General features: G+C 39.7%; 1 long non-coding RNA gene across 1 annotated transcript in view; it reads left to right on the top strand.

Moving 5' to 3' along the window:
- The window catches only part of LOC104002217 (uncharacterized), a 29,226-nt gene extending 15,766 nt beyond the window's left edge, over positions 1 to 13,460 (top strand). The window contains exon 2 of the long non-coding RNA XR_008539520.2: positions 493 to 13,460. This is a non-coding gene — a long non-coding RNA (uncharacterized LOC104002217). The remainder of the gene's footprint in view (positions 1 to 492) is intronic.
- The last annotated feature ends 4,078 nt before the right edge of the window (positions 13,461 to 17,538 follow it).

Genomic DNA, 17,538 nt, shown 5'->3' with positions numbered 1-17,538 from the left:
AGCCTTGAGCTCCTGGGCTCAAGTGATTCTTCTGCCTCATCCTGTTGAGTGTCTAGGACTATAGGCATGTGCCACCATGCCAGGCTAATTTATTTTTATTTTTACTTTTGTATGGGTGTAGTCTCCCTATGTTGCCTAGCCTTTTGTTGAAGTCCTGGCCTCTAGTGATCCTCTCACTTTGGCCTCTCAAAGTGCTGGAATTACAGGTGTGGGCCACCATGCCCAGCTGCCTTATCATGGGTAACATTATTTGATCACCTGCATGAGGCAGTTTAGCTCAAGTTTTTCCACTACAAAATTAATATTTGTTCCTGTTTTCATGAAGTACTTTTGGAAAAAAGTCATTATGAACAACACATATGTAGGAAGTAGGGAATTATGCTCCATCTCCTTATGAGCAAAAGTTCCATATATATCATTTGTATTTCTTCAAACATTTTTATACATTCTTTTGGGTGTTCTGGATTAAATGCATTTTCCTGTATATTTTAGAACCTGCAGTCCAGTTATCGCCAAAAAAATGGAAAACATGAAAGCTAGAATTTTTGTAGGGATTATATTGAATCTGCATATACATTTGGAAAGTATAAGCATCTTGGTAAGTACCTAATAGCGTTCTCATCAAGGAAAATCTAGGTTTTTTAAAAATTTATTCGGGATTTCTTTAATACTTCAGTATCACTTGTAATTTACAGTACATGTATATATAGTCTTGTACTTTTTTTTTTTTGAGACAGAGTCTTGCACTGTTGCCCAGGCTGGAGTGCAGTGGTGCAATCTCACCTCACTGCAACTTCCACCTCCCGGGTTCAAGCAATTCTCCTGCCTCAGCCTCCCAAGTGGCTGGGATTATAGGCGCCCACCACCATGCCTGGCTAATTTTTTGTATTTTTTAGTGGAAACAGGGTTTCACTATTTTGGCCAGGCTGGTGTTGAACTCCTGACCTCATGATCTGCATGCCTCAAACTTACGTTAAATTTATTTCCAAATACATTTCCTTTTTGATGCCGTGTTAAATGAATTTTTTTTAGTTTCTTTATTTGATTAGTTTGTATTTTTGTATTAAGTTTGTTTCCCACTGCTGTAAAGATACTATATGAGACTGGGTAATTTATAAAGAGAAAAGGTTTAATTGACTCACAGTTCCACATGGCTGGGGAGGTCTTAGGGAACTTATACTCATGGCGGAAGGTGAAGGGGAAGCAGGCACCTTCTTCACAAGGTGGCGAGAAAGAGAGTGAAGAGGAAACTGCCAAACACTATCAGCTTTTTTGAGAACTCACTCACTATCCTGAGAACAGCACGGGGGAAACAATCCACATGGTCCAGTCACCTCCCACTCAGCCCCTCCCCCAACACGGGGGGATTCCAATTCCAGATGAGATTTAGGTGGGGACACAGAGTCAAACCACATCAATTGTATAAGAGTGCAATTTTTTTACATGAATCTTGCATCCTACAGGATTACTGAACTTTTTTAATGGTTCCTATCTTATTTTAGTGGATTCTTTAGGATTTTCTATACACTAGATTATTTACTGGGAAATAGAGATACTTTGATTTCTTCCTTCTCAATCTGGAAGTCTTAAATTTATTTGTCTAGCCTAGTTTTATCAATTAAATCTTAATAATGTTTAGTGGGAGTAGATAACCTTTTTATGTTTGTAATTTTCAGGAAATTACTGAGACTTTCTTGATACTATTGTTATGTGAATTTTTCATAAATGACATTTTTATGTAAATAACATTTCATTCTATGAAAAAGTCATTTAGTGTTTTTACTGTGAGTGGATTTTGGATTTGTCAAGTGCTTATTCTGCATCCTTAGAGGTGATAATGAGGCTTTATCATGTATTATATTGATATAATGTATTACAATAATTCTTTTTATATGTTTTACCAAATTTGCAATCTTGAGTAAATTAATACCTTTGTGTAACATATAACCCCTGTGTCATAATCCTGATTTGTGTTGAAATTATTTCCTTGAGGATTATTGCCTGGGTATCCATAAAGTATATTGGTTTAAATTTTTCCTTTTTTGGACTGTCTTTGTCTCGTTGTGGTATCAGAGGAAACTGTCTCATAGAATGCATTGCTTACTGGTCTCTTCTCTATGGTTTTTATCTTCTTGGAGAGCAGTTAGTGAAAAATTGCTGTTGATATTTTAAAGGTTTGGAGTAATTCACCAGTGAAGTCTTCTCAACCTGGGCAATCATGTGAGCTTGGAAGATGATGCATCCCCATCTCATCTTTCAGGTGAAACCTCAGCCTTGGCCATCACCTACATCTGGATTTCTGACCCAGAGAAACTGTGAGTAATGTGTGCATGCTTTTGAGCCACTAAGCTACATGGTAATTGGCTATGCTGCAATAAACAATAATACACTTGATGGTAAATGTAATATGTTATCCTGAATTGGATCAAAAAACAGAAAAATTGCATTGGGGAAAACCAGGTAAAATATGAAGACAGTCAGTACTTTAGTTAATAGTCCTATATACCTTTATCAATTTTTTGAGTTTTCACAGATATTCTTGTTTACGTATGATGTTAATATTACGGAAAGTTGAAGGGTATATGAAACTTTATGTAAGATCTCAGCAATTTTCTGTAAATTTAAAATTTTAAAATAAATAGAAGTGTAGACATTGCTCATATATTTGAGATCAGGACTTGCTGTTAACTTAATTGAGCCTTTGTGGAACCTAAAACACATGGTACACATGCAGTAACGTTATAAAATATAAATGATATGATTTTCTATTTTATTCACTCGGGGTTTTTTTTTGAGATGGAGTCTCACCCTTTCTCACAGGATGGAGTACAGTGGTGGGATCTTGGCTCACTGCAACTTCCGCCTCCTGGGTTCAAGTGATTCTCCTGCCTCAGCTTCCCGAGTAGCTGGGACTACAGGCGGGCTAATTTTTTTGTGTGTTTATTTTTAGTTGAGATGGGGTTTCACCACGTTGGCCAGGCTGGCCTCAAACTCCTGACCTTGTGATCCGCCTGCCTCAGCCTCCCAATGTGCTGGGATTACAGGTGTGAGCCACCGCGCCCGGCCTATTCACTCTATTCTTCAGGGAACATGAAAGTCCCATTTTTTTTCCAAAGCATCCAGAAGTACACTTGAGCTGTGTAACAAGTAGACAACACAGAAGATGGAAACCATAGTACATCTACATGTGCAGTAACTGATCTTAAAATGATTTGCATGATCATCATCCATGTGATTAAAATGACCATGGGAAAGAGGAAAAAGAAATGCAACTTTCTTGATTTAAAAATTCTAACTGGGCAGGTGTGGTGCTATGGGCATGTAGTTGCAGCTGCTTGGGAGGTTGGGCTGGATGATCACTTGACGTGAGGAGTTTGAGGCTGTAGTGTGCAGTGCTTGTGTCTGTGAGTAGCCATTGCACTCCAACCTGGGCAACATAGCGAGACTCGGTTTCTAAAATAATTAAATAAATAATAAATAAATGAATAATTGGATTTAGAGTGTAAGTTACAGAGATCATTGCTTATATTTAGGGCTGCAATTCTCTAGATACAGATTTTTCTATGTATTTAGAGAGCTACCACTCCAGCACAGACTTTCAAGTACTGCTTTGCCATTTTTATTTTTCTCTCAATGGGTTCCTGGAATTACAGTTTGTAAAGTTATCTCATAGCGTATGTTTCATTTTTATTTCTGTTTGTTATTGATGTCTGTCTCTGGGTAGTGGCTATAATCTATAGCCTTGCCCAGCAGAACTCAGGGTTTGGTACTGGGTGTGCTTTTCATGGGATGTTTATTCAACTTGGTTGATGGCCTAAAGCCTAATAATCCAACTTGCATCCAGGTATTTCTCTCACACAGTATACTTGCTTTTACTGGAAGACATCCTTGTAGCTCCTGTCTGACCTGTGTGTTATTTCTAACAAGATAGCCACTCTCTAGGAGAGTGCTGCCTGGGGAAAAAAAAGTGAGGTCTTCATGTGTTTGTAAAGCAACACACAGAGGAGGCAACTCAACAAAAGGTGTATAATGACATTAGTAATGTATTATTATTAACCAATCAAAGAGTGGAGGGCAGCATTCCTTGAAGCAGCAATAGGAAGGGAAGAGCTCTCCGGGACACACACTCACAAACAGCATGGGTGGTGGGGGAGCAACTACAGCAGACAGGGTAATGGGCCAGTGGGCTGAAGCCTTTATGGGTGTATTTCTCAGTTTTTTTTTTTTAGAGAGACAGGACAAATGGTAGGTAGGATAGGTAGATAGATTAGATACATCGACAGATCAATACATAGATAGTTGATAGCAAGATAATAGAATAGTGGCATTTTTATTTGGGGATTCGCTCACGTGATTATAGAGGCTGAGAATTCCCAGGACAGCCATTTGTAAGTTTATTATTTATTTATTTATTTACTTATTTATTTATTTATTTATTTATTTATTTATTTTGAGACGGAGTCTCGCTCTGTTGCCATGGCTGGAGTTTAGTGGCACGATCTCAGCTCATTGCAAGCTCCGCCTCTCAGGTTCACACCATTCTTCTGCCTCAGCCTCCCGAGTAGCTGGGACTACAGGCGTGCGCCATCATGCCCAGCTAATTTTTGTATTTTTAGTAGAGACAGGGTTTCACCGTGTTAGCCAGGGTGGTCTCGATCTCCTGACCTCGTGATCCGCCCGCCTCAGACTCCCAAAGTGCTGGGATTACAGGCATGAGCCACTGTGCCCGGCCCATTTGTAAAGTTTAAGACTGTAGAATGTTATAGCATGGCTATAAGCCTGAGATCTTCAGAACCTGGAAAGCCCTTATTGTAATTCTCAGTTTATGACCAAAGGCCTGAGAATCCACAGGTTTCCCTCTTAAAAGTCCTGGAGTTTCAAGGTCAGAGAATTCAGAGTTCTGTCAAGGGCAGGAAAAGAAGTGTACCTGCCGAAGGGGGTGGGCAGGGATTGGGGGAGAGAGAGAGGGAGATAGCTTTTTAAAAACTTTTACTTTAGGTTATACTGGGTCATCAAGGGGATTGTATGGTGCCTGCTTCCATTATGGGTGTATTTTCCTCACTAAATTCCTTCCCTCACACAACAATCTCCTCTGGAAATACCCTGGCAGACACATCCAGAAGTAATGCTTTACCAGTTCTCTAGGTATTCTTTAATCTACATTAAATTAACCACGAAAAGCCCATCACCTTTCTACCTGGCACCTATATGTATCACCTTAAGCCATACTAATCTCCAAATACAGACAGTAATAAGGCAACATGATGCAATTATTCTGTATACAACCAAAACATACTAATCTGTTTTTTTAGAGTAGTAAAAGTTTGTGGGTGAAGTTTACTATTCTGATATCCCATAATTTCAATACAAATATGTTAAATTACTAATACTTAACTGCTACTATCAGATCAATGCATTCTTGGGTTATGTGATAAAAGAAGAGAGGGATGAAAACAAAGTTATTTGCCTAATATATGTATATAAACACGCAAATGTATTCTTAAAGTAGATAGGAAATACTAGTGATAATTTTAATCCTTGTTTCTGTAACTGTTCACCTGGTCCTAACTGGTATTTATAACTTCCTTCCACTGCTCCCCACTCTGTATTCTCTTTGTGTTCAGCAAGCTCCTCAGCTGGTCTGAGGTCTTTACCTGGCAGGGTGACGCAAACCTTCATTCCTGAAAGATCTGGACCATTTGTACTGTTGCCGGGAATGGTTGTAGTTTTCCATTGAACTTAATAACAGGTCGTAGTAATACTAAGAGACTTTGTTTTAGCCCATTTTCTGTTACTTAAAACAAATACCTGGAACTGAGTAGTTGATAAAGAAGACACGTATATTTCTTACAGTTATGGAGGCTGAAAGGTGGAACGTTTAGGGGCCACATGTGGTGAAGTCCTGTTGCTTCTTGGGACTCTCCAAAGAGTCCTGAAGCCATGCAGGGTATCATATGGCAACGCAGTAGAGCTTGCTAACATGGAAGATCAGGTCTCCCCTCTTACAAGCTATCAGTTTTTCTGTCTTAATAACGCATTATTCTAAAACTCATCAGTGTATTAATCCACGAATGGATTAACTTAATCATAAGGGAAAACTCTTCATGATCCAGTCATCTTTTAAGGGTCTCACATCTCAGGACTGCCACATTAGGAATGAAGTTTAAACATGAGTTTGTGAGGAGAGCCTTCTACTTCTGGCTTTCTAAAAATCATGCCCTGTCACTTAAAAAAAATTACTCCATTTCTGTAGTTCAAAGGCTTAAGTTGTTTCAGCACCAACCGAAAGTTCCAAAATCCAAAGTCTCATCTGTCAGCCTAAGAAATCAAAACAAGTTATCTTCATACGAAATTCAGTGATTGGATTGTTAAGGCCCAATGGATTCATCTTGGCTGCTGCCCAGATAGAGCCACATTACCAAGACAGGGAAATTGCTATGTAGAGAAAGTTTAATACATGTAGAGCTGGCTAAAGGAGAGACCAGAGTTTTCTTATTACTCCAAACAGCCTCCCCAAATATTAAGAGGCTAGGGGTTTTATAGATAGTTTGGCATGCAAGGGGCTAGGGAAAGGGGAATGCTGATTGGTGGGTGTCAGGGATAAAATCTTAGGAAGTCAAAGTCATCTTCTCTTTCTGACTCAGTTCCTGAATGGGGGCCACATGTCCAGATGAGCCGGTTTACTGGTTTGGGTGGCACCTGCTGATCCATCAGTATGCAAGATCAGAAAAATATGTCAAACACAAATCTTAGGTCTTACAATAGTAATGCTATTTATGGGAGCAATTGGGGAGGTTAGTAATATTGTGGCCTCTGGACGTATGACTCCTGAGCCATACTTTATAACCCCATGGTTAATTTTTGAGTTTTACAAAGGCAATATGGTCCCCAAACAATGAGCGGTTTTGTTTCAGGAAAGAGCTGTTACTATCTTTGTTTCAAAGTTAAGCTATAAAATAAATTCCTCCCAAAGTTAGTTTGACTTTTGCCCATGATTGAACAAGGACAACTTGGAGGTTGAAGGCAAGATGAAGTCATTTAGGTCATCTCTCTCACTGTCACAATTTTGTCAGTGTTACAGTTTTTACAAAGATGATTTCAATTCTCTTTTTGGGGGTTTACTGCACATTATTCTTAAGGTGTGAGGCAGGCAGTTGGGAAGAGGCTGAAGACTAACTTCTTCCTGCCAGCAGGGCTTGTACTTGGGATAGGGTTTGGCCCCAGGGTAAATGGAATGAAACTGCTTTGCAGCTGCCTGCATGTATTCACAGGTGCCTCGTTGGGGTTCCTAGGCTTGCATGACAAAGATGTTAGTGCTCTCATCCACAATTTTAGTACAGCACTTAAGTGAGCAGCAGACTGTAGGACAATGAGTCCTAATATAAGAAGTAGAAGTCCGAGCTTCAGAAGTCCTTATATAATTCATCTAAATTCCTGAGGGATTCAGGGGAATAGCCCCAAGAACCAGTCAGACATGGGGATGGGGTCAGTAGTCAAGATAGATTTGAGTCATAAGTTGTTAGAAAGACAAATTGGAATAAATAGGAAAGAGTAAATTTATATATACCATTCCACATCTTTTTAGTTAATTTCCTAGTCCTGCAAATAGATTTATTCAGTTAAATATTTACGTTTCATTTTAGAAAGTAGAATTGCAGATGGACTAGTCCTCTATTTGTGATGAAGGCAGAAAAAATTTTTAATAACAGGCATTTGAACAGAAATAGAAAAAAACTACAAAGGTTAATGTTGGGCACAGTATATCCACATGATAAACTCAAGTATTTTTAAGGCAATGGCAGTTTGACATATTTTCAAATCACCTGTATCACAAGAAATAAGCATCTGCGTGCAGGGCTTCAGGAAAGAGGTAATAGCAATTTCATTGAGTCCAGGTCAGTAAAAATGGAAGAAAAATTGGAAAGTGTTAGTTTGGGGATATTTGGCTCTGAAAGAGTTCAGAGTTTCCCAAAGTGCAGAAAATAATTAAAAGCTCAAAAACAGTGGGCAAGACTAGAATCTTAACAACAGGTCTGCTATAGTATTTTTCCGAAATATAATTTTTCTTGTTCTAGTTCTCATTTTTATTAAAGACACATCATAGTAGGACACATTTATTTACAAAATAAGTTTTGGCATTATTATACCTAGCCTTATTATTTGCATAAAGTGAAGCAAGAATAATTATTTGCCATATTAGCTGTTTCGAAATTGGCTTTGCTGGAACTTTGTTCCATAAGGAAACTTAGATTAGACTTTTTTAAAAGCCTTGAGTCAACCCATGGATTTATCTGTGTCTACAAATGCGTGTATGGATTGGGTGAATTCCTCTCTTCTTGACATCCCAAGATAACATGGGGATCGTAGACCTGTCAGAAAGTAACAGTTTTCCCTATCTCTGGTCAGGAACCCTGTAAAAAGACTGCGCAGACAAGGTATGAGGCCAGATTCCCCCCAGGGCTTTCATCATTTCTATTAGTCAATTTGAATTCCTTAAGGCAGTCTGTTTATATGTGAAAGTATGTCATTCCACTGGTAAAATAGGCATATTTTTGTAAAATAACCAGTGTATCCAGTTGTTTCCTGTTATAAAAGAAAACAGATTCTTAAATGTAAATAACGAATTATCCATACGTTTAAAAAAATAAATAATTTTCAAATTCTGGAGAAATCAGGCAGAGAGAAATAATGCTTCAAATTTTACTCACAGGAGTATACTTCACTCAGTTGTTAAAAACTCAAAACAAAACTCAATTGTTAAAAGCTCAGCTGACACTGAAAAACAACAAAAAGGCTCTCCAAACAAAAAAGCTTCCTTGACACTGAAAAACAACGACAACAAAAGGATCAGCAACATTTTTTTTTTTTTTTTGACAGAGTCTCACTCTGTCTCCAGGCTGGAGTGCAGTGGCACCATCTCGGCTCACTGTAATCTCTGCCTCCCGGGTTCAAGCAATTCTCCTGCCTCAACCTCTCGAGTAGCTGGGACTACAGGCACCTGCCACCACACCCAACTATTTTTTTTGTATTTTTAGTAGAGACAGGGTTTTACCATGTTGGCCAGGATGGTCTCGATCTGCTGACCTGGTGATCTGCCTGCCTCGGCCTCCCAAAGTGCTGTGATTACTGGTGTGAGCCACCATGCCTGGCTGGATCAACAACATTTTAAGCAACAAATCATAAAAGGATTACTTCGGTCTCCTATTAGTTCAGTCCATGTAATTAACTCTTGTACTGCCTGACACTGGGCCAGTAGTCCTCATGAAAATATCAGCTATCTATGAAAGTATGTTTTTTCTATTTCACTGGCACAGTCTCTATCAGAAACCTGTATTCAAAGAACCTTTCATGAAGCAAATCACTTTTTGAAAAGGATCAAAATAATGCAAGTTATCTGTGGATGACAAAAGTTTCAGGACAGCCATTGATTTTTAATTTTACTTTTACTTTTTTTTGAAACAGCATCTTACTTAGTTACCCAGGCTGGAGTGCAGTGGCACAATCACGGCTCACTGCAGCCTCAACTTCCTGGGATCAAGCAATCCTCACACTTCAGTCCTCAGAGTAGCTGGGACCACATGCAAGTGCCACCACACTCAGCTAATTTTTTTTTTTTTTTTTTGAGACAGAGTTTTGCTCTTGTTGCTCAGGCTGGAGTGCAATGGCATGATCTAGGCTCACCGTATTCTCTGCCTCCTGGGTTCAAGCAGTTCTCCTGCCTCAGCCTCCCAAGTAGCTGGGATTACAGGCATGCGCCACCACACCTGGCTAATTTTTTGTATTTTTAGTAGACCTGGGGTTTCTCCATGTTGGTCAGGCTGGTCTCAAACTCACGACCTCAGGTGATCCACCTGCCTCAGCCTCCCAAAGTGCTGGGATTACAAGCATGAGCCACCATGCCGGGCGACACTCAGCTAATTTTTATACTTATTTGTAGAGATGAGGTCTTACTGTTTTTCTCAGGCTGGTCTCAAACTCCTGGGCTCAAGCAATCTTCCATACTTGGCCTCCAAAATGCTGGGATTACAGGCATGAGCCACCATGCCTGATGAGGACAACCATTGTTAAAGACACAGTCAACAAGAAAATCTGGTCATCTCTGTGGCACATAATAATTTAACATAATCATAATTATTACTAATCACAATGAAATGAGGATTAGAGGAATCATAATTTTGGAATACATATTTACATTTATATAAATATAATGCAAAGAAAATTCAACACCATTTTGTATTTGACAATGTTTTCTGTGTGGTCAATATACCAAATAAGGCAAATACGTCTTTTGGACTTCAGCGGACCCAATACTTAAAAGGTTAATTAGGTAGAAAAAAAAAGACTTAATTTACAATTTGATTTTTCAAAGTTTTTCAAATATTAAAGGTTTAAAACACTTCATATCACAAAATGGAATCCCAGATAACCGCACATCATTTATTTAGAAAATAACTCAATTTCAAAAAGGCAAAAATCTCTACTCATTGATAGAGAAGGGAGACTCATCTCTCCAAACAAGACCCAATAAAGACAGCATGAGGCTGACCACATCTGTCTCTTCTCTCTCGGTGTTTTTCAGTTTATTTAAAAGGCGAACAAAAATATTTTATTATCCTTCAATATTATACAAAAGCCTTGTTCAAAGAAAAAAAAAACAAATTTTACCTCTGCATTAGTGTAGTGGGAAAATCAGAGAACCGGAGAGACTGAAGGGGGGTTCAGGAGGGTTTGTTTAAGGTGTACACCAGCTCAGTGGACTTGCATCCAGAACGTCTGAGCATCAAACAAAGAAAGCACACGTGCCTTTTATGCATTTGGGGCAGGAAAAACATGAAGCGGGAAGCAGATTTACAGAAGTGAGAACAAAAGCAGTTAATCTTCTTGTGACATGTCTTACCTCTTGGGGAAAAAACATGTTTTGCAGCTTGTGCTTATCTTGTGGCCTTGCAGCTGCACAGCTAGAAAAACAGGAACTTACAAAATTTGTGGAGGGTAGATATGGTTAGTGTTTCACAGAAGGGCAATTAATAGTCTGTCTTAACTCCATTTTCGGGGTAGGGGTTACCTATAGCCCTCTTAGCCCAGGCTTAGACAGCATTCTATGGAAGAAACTATTATTATGTCATTACTATTTCATTTTTACTATTTCTATTATTATTATTCTCTCTACGTCATTAGTGTACTATTAATATTAAACCCAATTTTTATATAAAACCTTATAAACACATTATCCAATCTAAATCAGTTTGATTATAAAGTAAGAGTTTCATAAATATTTTATAACATTTTACAGTTGTATACTAAAGAGCAGATTAATGCTCCATGGAAACTCCGTTTATCACACACAGGGCTGCAGACTCTGGGCCTATATCAGTGTACATTTTATTTTAATGTTTATTCTGTAGAAAAACTAAGTAATCCCTGGCTGGGCACAGTGGCTCACGCCTGTAATCCCAGCACTTTGGGAGGCTAAGGCAGGCAGATCACAAGGTCAGTAGATCAAGATCATCTTGGATAACATGGTGAAACCCCGTCTCTACTAAAAAAAAATAGCCGGGTGTGGTGGCGGGTGCCTGTAGTCCCAGCTGTTCGGGAGGCTGAGGCAGGAGAATGGTGTGAACCCGGGAGGCGGAGCTTGCAGTGAGCTGAGATCGTGCCACTGCACTCCAGCCTGGATGACAGAGCGAGACTCCGTCTCAAAAAAAAAAAAAAAAAAAAGGAAAACTAATCCCCTTCAAATTTTGGCAGCTTGCTCATACACAGAACTTTCTTTACAAGTTCAATGTTTTATGAATCTTCTATAAGTTGCTTAAACCTTCAGTTTTTTCCTTTTTAACTTGAGACAATGTTTTAAAATCCTCTAAATTAGACAAAATTATTTTAACATTTTTATGTGTTTGTATAATTTTTTACCAAAACACATATAATTTTATATACCTTTCATGTAAATCCTTTTTCAGTAGTCTCAATTATGTATATTACAATGTAGAGTCTTAACAACTTTTATTTTTAGTGAACACAATGTTAATTTTGTACCAAGTACAGAGCCTAGGACACAGGACAGAACTGTAGATAATATCAGACCCTTTCCAGCATAGTTACAGGGCATAGCTAACTCAACATGTCCCCCAGTCCTTATCTAGAAGCTAATGCCTCTAATGCAGGCAGGTTAGGCAATTATAAAAAGTCTCAGAAGCAGTTTATAACCTTAAATCATTTGGCAAAGACAGTATCTGACCTGCCTAATTTAGACCGAATATTTAAATATTGAAGGCATTTTAATTTTATTTTACCAATAATCTATAAAACTGTCTTTATTATTCACAGATTATTAGAGTCATGTGAACTAAAAGGCAATGTAGTTAATTTTTTTCTGATAAAATATTTAAGTGCATTATATAGACATGCCAATTCATTAGAGCTCTTTTAAATATTTTGGTAGTGAAATATTATACTTATGAAGCATATCAATAAACAGACATAGAGAAGCTGTGACTTCAATGTGTCCTTTCAGACTGGCTGCCTGACATGAATAAAAAATTCCAACCCTCCATATGTGGGAGAAAAACGGACAGTACTCCTACATGGTTACAAAGTTAAGTTCTCAAGGACAAAAAACGAGAAAAGAGGAAAATGTCACTTTTTTTTTTTTCAGGAACCTGCAACAAAGTTTGTAACTAACCAGTGCGCAGGGCCAGCTCAAACACTGAATTTTTAGGGGTCTTAGGCCTACGTTCTATTCTGTGGTACTCCTTTCTATGACAGATTGACAACCGAATGACAAAAAGTTTAGTCACATAGATCTATTTTTCTTCGAATCAAAACTTGCAGAGGAGACAAACAGTGACTTTTACAATTCATTCCACTGGTTTTGCACAGGGAGAGGTTGGCTGGTAAGAAATTTTTACTTTTTTGCTAGCTTGCCAGTTTTCCAAGTTCCCTTTGCAGCTTCCAGGAGAATGGAGCAACTTTTGATGACCCTGTTTTCTGCACCATATCTGTGGGGGCCAAGCTGTGTTACAAAATTTTGCAAGATGCCACCCAGTGGGCTGCAGTGGGAACCAAATTAACACTCCTCATGTTGGCCAGAGCAAAATGCATGTGACAAAATACAGATACTAATCACCCCACTCACCATCAAAGTATTGATTTGGCAAAGCTTTAACTTGTTGCCATCGGCCCCTGTCATCTTTGATCCACTCAAGATAGGGAGAGATGACCTCCGAAAAGTAGTTTCAATGGGTGCTCCCCAGGTAACATGGAAGGGTGTGGATGGTCACCCTCAGTTAGACCTATTCAGCTCCTGCTAACAGTTCCTGTAACGCTCACTAAACCCGAATGATCAAACTAGGAAAGCCTGCAGTAATTCCATCAACAATTTCTTCAGAGATCTTCTCCATACATGTAAACTCCCTCAATGAAATACAGAAAAACAGAAGGCCTTCCAAACCAAAATTTCTGATCAAATCCAAACCAGAAGAGTATTCCTCCAAACATGTCCCCTATTCCCTTCCAATTGGAGAGAGAAATCTCCTCAAACCAAGACTCTTACTACAACTCAGGGAGATACAGGCAGACCCCATGATGGGGCCCCAGTACCTTTGAGGCCAACAGAGCCTCTTCCTGCAGTCTAGGGAGAGCTGGACAGTTCCCATGATAGAGCTGCAATGCCTCTAGAGGGGCCAACAGATCAGGAGAAGTGGAATACTCACCAAACCAGGGTAACATTTTTCATTCCAGGAATTATTTCTCTATTCCGGTTAGATCCATACACTGTGGGTAAGTAGCACCCTGCTGGTAGATACAGTGCCAGAGACAGCCTTTATTTGAAGAGAACTAGGCAGAAAACTGGGCTGTTCTCCAGATCTGCCACTAGTGAGAGATTGGCAAACACAAGGGATATATCCCTATGAGCTCCTAAATTTGTAATGGCCTGATGGGTTCATCTTGACTGATGCCCAGATGGAGCCAATTTATCAAGAGGGGAATTGCTATAGAGAAAGGGTTTAATACTTGTAGAGCCAGGTAAACAAGAGACAAGATTTATATTATTACTCAAAACAAGCTTCCAAAAAAATCTGAGGTTAGGAATTTTTTGTAGATAATTTGGCATGCAGGAGGCTGGAGAATGGGGAATTTTGATTATTTGGGTCAGGGATGCAATTATAGTAAGCAGATAGGAGGACAGATAGGCAACAGGAGGACATCTCCTCTTGCATTGTGTCCGTTCCTGTGTGGAGGCCACAAGTCCAGATGAGCCAGGTTACTGTTTCGGGAAGCACCAGCTGATTCATCAGAATACAAGGTCCGAAAAATCCCTCAAACACCAATCTTAGGTTTTACTGTATTAATAGGTTATCTATAGGAGCCGCTGGGGAGGTTAATAATCTTGTGGCCTCTGGCTTTATGACTCCTGAGTAATACTTTCTAATCTTGTGGTTATTTTCGTGTGTTTGCAGGAGTGGTCTAGTCCCCAAACAATGAGGGGATTTGTTTCAGGGAGGTTCTCTTGTCATCTTTGTTTCAAAGTTAAGCTAGCAACTAAATTCCTCCCGAAGTTAGTTTGGCCTTTTCCCAGGAATGAACAAACGCAGCTTAGAGGTTAAAAGGCAAGATGGCGTCAACTTAGGTCATCTCTCTTTCACTGTCATAATTTTCTCACTGTTACCATTTTTGCAAAGGCAATTTCAGGATAAGCATAATGTACACATTCCCTTTCTAAAAGAGAGACATGGACAAAAAGAAAGTAACAGTCTTCAAGCAAATTTGAAATCGAGCAGGGCAACCATTACATCTTAAAGCTGGGGAATTTTTTTTTGACTCTTTCTCTGACTCCTGAACACACTGGGGTAAAGGTTGGACTCACAGGCCCTCAGGTACTATCACTCCTATGGCTTTGCTTGGTACATTCTCCGTGGGTGCTTGTACAGGTTGCAGTCAGGTACATGAAGTTTTCCAGGGCAGACATTGCATGCTGTAGGTGACTATACATTTCTGGGGGGTCCCGGTAGTGGTACCACTTCCTCAACTCTGCTAAGCATTACCCACATGGAACTCTGCAGTGACCTCACTGCTGTGGCTTCACTTAGGATTGCCCTGGTGGGGACCCCTTGCAGTAGCTCTAACCCCACATTTGTGTTTGGCATCCCTCTATTTGGGACTCTCTGCAGTGGATCTGGCCCTGTGACAAGTGTCTTTTTGGACTTCCAGGCTTTCAGAGGAATCCTTTGAAGTTTGTAGAAACTGCCAAGCCTCTACATATCTTCATTTCTGTAAGCCTACATGATTAGCACCACATGGACACCTCCAAGGTTTAGGGCTTGTACCTCCCAGAGCTCTGGGACATAAGCTCCACCTGGGTTTATGGTAAGCATCTGGAATGAGCAGAGCAACATCCTAACAATGTGCAGGGCAGTGGCCCAGGCTGTCCCCAGAAACCACCCTGTCCCCTTAAGCCTCTCGGCCTGCAATGGATGAGGCAGCCTGGAAAATGACTGAAATGGTTGTAGGGGCCTCTTTCCCGTTGTCTTGACTACTAACAGCTGGCTGTGCTTTAGCCATTTTAATTTCTGGCAAGCTATGGCTCTGCGACATCCTTGGATTTTTCTCCTGAAAATGCTCTTTCATTCTCTACCACATGGCTAGGCTGAAAATTTTTAGAATTTTTCTGTGTGTGTGTGTGTGTGTGTGTGTGTGTGTGTGTTTGTGTGTGTTTTCTCTAGCAGTTCACCTTAAGCAGTTAGAAGTAACCACACACACAGCTTAGAAGTAATATGAACACTTTGTGGCTTTAGAAATTTTTTCTGCCAGATTACCTAGTTCTTCAGTCAGTAGTCAGTGTCTTTACAAAGCCCTTGGCATGGACACAGTTCAGCAAAGTTATTTGACAATTTTTTTTTCTTTTATTATTATACTTTAAGGTTTAGGGTACACGTGCACATTGTGCAGGTTAGTTACATATGTATACATGTGCCACGCTGGTGAGCTGCACCCACTAACTTGTCATCTAGCATTAGGTATATCTCCCAATGCTATCCTTCCCCCCTCCCCCCACCCCACAACAGGCCCCAGAGTGTGATGTTCCCCTTCCTGTGTCCATGTGATCTCATTGTTCAGTTCCCACCTATGAGTGAGAATATGCGGTGTTTGGTTTTTTGTTCTTGAGAGAGTTTACTGAGAATGATGATTTCCAGTTTCATCCATGTCCCTACAAAGGACATGAATTCATCATTTTGATGGTTGCATAGTATTCCATGGTGTATATGTGCCACATTTTCTTAATCCAGTCTATCATTGTTGGACATTTGGGTTGGTTCCAAGTCTTTGCTATTGTGAATAGTGCCGCAATAAACATACGTGTGCATGTGTCTTTATAGCAGCATGATTTATAATCCTTTGGGTATATACCCAGTAATGGGATGGCTGGGTCAAATGGTGTTTCTAGTTCTAGATCCCTGAGGAATCGCCACACTGACTTCCACGATGGTTGAACTAGTTTACAGTCCCACCAACAGTGTAAAAGTGTTCCTATTTCTCCACATCCTCTCCAGCACCTGTTGTTTCCTGACTTTTGAATGATTGCCATTCTAACTGGTGTGAGATGGTATCTCATTGTGGTTTTGATTTGCATTTCTCTGATGGCCAGTGATGCTGAGCATTTTTTCATGTGTTTTTTGGCTGCATAAATGTCTTCTTTTGAGAAGTGTCTGTTCATGTCCTTTGCCCACTTTTTGATGGGGTTGTTTGTTTTTTTCTTGTAAATTTGAGTTCATTGTAGATTCTGGATATTAGCCCTTTGTCAGGTGAGTAGGTTGCAAAAATTTTTTCCCATTTTGTAGGTTGCCTGTTCACTCTGATGGTAGTTTCTTTTGCTGTACAGAAGCTCTTTAGTTTAATTAGATCCCATTTGAGCCCTCAGAAATAATGCCGCATATCTACAACTATGTGATCTTTGACAAACCTGAGAAAAACAAGCAATGGGGAAAGGATTCCCTATTTAATAAATGGTGCTGGGAAAACTGGCTAGCCATATGTAGAAAGCTGAAACTGGATCCCTTCCTTACACCTTATACAAAAATTAATTCAAGATGGATTAAAGACTTAAACGTTCGACCTAAAACCATAAAAACCCTAGAAGAAAACCTAGGCAATACCATTCAGGACATAGGCATGGGCAAGGACTTCATGTCTAAAACACCAAAAGCAATGGCAACAAAAGACAAAATTGCCAATTTTTAACAGAGATGTTCTTTAGTTTCCAATATTGTTTTTCCTTAGTTGTGATACAGCTCCGATGAGTGGAGGAACACTAGGGCTCTTCTCTCACGCCGAATTAGATAAGATGACATGGACACACATGGAGTGGTTTTAAGGAGTGGAGAGTTTAATAGGCAAGAAGGGAAAAAAAAGAAAACAGAAGGAGGGCGGCTCCAAATCCAAGAGAGGAGACCCCATATGCCACGGAAAAGTGGCTGCTTATATGAGTAGGCTGGAGGAGGTGGTGTCTGATTTGTGTAGGGCTCAGGGGATTGGTTTGAC

Source organism: Pan troglodytes, chromosome 16, assembly GCF_028858775.2.
Source record: "Pan troglodytes isolate AG18354 chromosome 16, NHGRI_mPanTro3-v2.0_pri, whole genome shotgun sequence".
Classification (NCBI taxonomy): Eukaryota; Metazoa; Chordata; class Mammalia; order Primates; family Hominidae; genus Pan; species Pan troglodytes.
The sequence above is the reverse complement of the archived record's forward strand: the minus strand, read 5'-3'. Positions and strand labels throughout refer to the sequence as shown.